The sequence below is a fragment of the Dendroctonus ponderosae genome, unplaced genomic scaffold (assembly GCF_020466585.1).
Source record: "Dendroctonus ponderosae isolate FM_Combo_2020 unplaced genomic scaffold, Dpon_F_20191213v2 Dpon_F_20191213_5, whole genome shotgun sequence".
NCBI lineage: Eukaryota > Metazoa > Arthropoda > Insecta > Coleoptera > Curculionidae > Dendroctonus > Dendroctonus ponderosae.
Window position 1 is genome coordinate 15,148,905 of NW_026018715.1, and position 2,454 is coordinate 15,151,358.

The 2,454-nt window shown below is 40.7% G+C and overlaps 2 protein-coding genes across 7 annotated transcripts in view; one reads left to right on the forward strand and one right to left on the reverse strand.

Annotated features, from left to right (window-relative positions):
- The window catches only part of LOC109542034 (muscle-specific protein 300 kDa), a gene marked incomplete in the record, with an annotated part of 344,492 nt that overhangs the window by 264,056 nt on the left and 77,982 nt on the right, over positions 1-2,454 (forward strand).
- Positions 1-2,454, reverse strand: part of LOC109542090 — a 72,511-nt gene that overhangs the window by 64,074 nt on the left and 5,983 nt on the right. The gene's annotated exons all lie outside the window — the stretch shown is intronic.

Genomic DNA, 2,454 nt, shown 5'->3' on the forward strand with positions numbered 1-2,454 from the left:
CTACACATAGAAACTGATGATGGTGGAAAACACCGAAACGTATTTTAATTGATAAATAGACAATAAATGACTGAAGCCCAGGAATTGATTTTGATCTGGAATTGAAACACAGTCAGGAAAGTATCTACTATACAACTAACCTAAAAAGTGATCGTTATATCCGGAAGTTCGTTATAAACGGGTTCGTTATAACCAATAAAAAAAATACGTTGGTCTTTATGGACGACGTTTCAATTAAAGGAAAAAGTGTATTTTAACCGAAAGTTCACTATAACCGGTTCATTATAAGCGGACTTTACTGTACTTCCAAAGGTACATTTTCTTCGTAATTTAAAGCCTAGAAAAATAATAATTTACAAGTTGACTTCTAAAGTTGTTAACTAAAGCTTGGCTGTGTGGTTCTGCTACAGTGCCTGCTTCCCTAACAGCAATTAACTAATTTAGCTCCTCATTAGTATCTGCAAGCAAAAGAGGATCTTCTTCACCCATATTTTCTGCCATTGCAGTTGCCAAAAGAATGTGCATTGCGGTCTCCAGTTTCACTCTCAAGCCATACGCCCAAACGGGAAACCGTCTTTTCCAATCTATCCCTAATCCCTAATCGGGCGCTAATCAGCCAAAAAGTGCCGGTTAATGTAATCGCTGTTTAGAATACACAAAACAGTGGTTAAGCGACGTAATTTTTAATCACTGTTTAGTCAAACGGTGCAACCGGGCATAAAAGTTCCATTAGGCCAAAAGGAGCTCGGGCGTTAAGGCGAAAAACACGTGAAAAACTGACACTGACCCAAGCAGGTCTCACGCAAAAATGTCACTTTAAATAAACCTGCCAAGTCCACCATCAATCTGAAGATGCCGAAGAAATTCGTGGGCGAAAACTCAAAAGCCTGCGCAGCCAAAGCGAGGAAGCTGAAGAGCGGCGCCCTGGAGAAGAAAAGCTGCGACCAGCAATGGGCTGATCGGTGCAAGAAGATCGAGAAGAAACTGATGCGAAAGGAGGAGAAACTGGAAAAGCGCCAGCAATACCTGAACAGGAAGAATGAGCTAAAGGAACTGTTGAAAAAGGAGACTGAAGTCGCAACAAAGCCACGGGCTTCGCAAAAACTCACTCGGCTGAAAATCGAGCAAAAACTCCTGGAAAGCCGACCCAAGTGTAAGCCACTGGCCACAGAATCAGTGGCGGAAAACCTCAATCGGCTCAGTTTGGGCGAAGAAATCGCCAGAACCATCGACGCCGCCCTCGCCCTTCTGGACAACGAGCTCCTTCTGGATAAACAGCCGGAAAAACGGCGCAAAGCTGAGTACAGAAGTTTCCAGGAAAAGCGACTTAAGGAACTGAAGAGCATCCATCCAACGCTAAAGTTGTCGCAGCTAAAAGAATTGGCGTTTAAAGAGTGGCAAAAAATCATCCAGCGCGTGAAGTGAACGAACTATTTTGATTATTACTGTTTAAATACCAAAAAAAACCAACTGTCTTTGAAATAAATGCCTAATTATCGCCCGGATGAATACAAATAGTTTATAGATCATTTTCAGTGCGATCGTTAACCAAAAGCAATTAATAAAATCAAGAAAAACCATAAACACATCATAACGGGCGGTTTACGATTGAAAAGCGATTTACGGTTCGCCTCGTTTTGCACTATGTTTATTTGTTTTAGGCGAATATATTTTTACGTTATTGACAGTTTTATACAGCGTTTAAGTTGCGCTTTATTATATTAATATGGGCCTGCAGCTCATGCTAGCAGACTGAGCATTAAACAGCACTTTAATGTGTATGGTTTGCGGCTCCAGGCTGTTTGGTGTGTAAATTCACATTAACATTTCTTGTTACTTTGTGGGATTCCAGACAATCCAGTCTGGAAATCGATCCTGGCTTAGCTTTAGGGTGCGTACACACCGGCCGCCGAGCTGCGCGATGCGACTTAACGCGAAAAATCCGGAAAACCTAGAAGAAAACTCTCTCCAAACAGAACAACGCGTTTTTTTGCTAAAGTTTTGCTGTACAATATTGGCAAACATAGAGCCTTTTATGCAAAAAACTTAAAAGCTGAATTTCACAAGAAGAGTCGTCGTATTTACAATAAAAATCGAAACAAAGTTATCTCGGTTTTTTTCGACAAAATTGAGGTTTCCTCAAAAAACGACCCGAGAAAGCAAAAGCATTTAATAAATTGTAAGCAACCTGGGAAAACGGAGCATTGAAGACAAAATAGTTTTTGTTTTGTTGGCGATCGCAGCGAATTTTATCACTCTTACTGATCCTGGCTGACTTTTTTCTAAAACTCACTTTTATTGGAAATGTTTGAAAGTTTCTAGGATTTTTTAGTTACTGAGGCGAGTCGACTGGCCGTTGTTAAGACGAGTTTTTCGAAAATTCGTCAAGGAAAAACCAAAAATTCTTGAATACGGCCCAGACCATCACTCGAAAGAGAAAATCAGCTGCTTTGA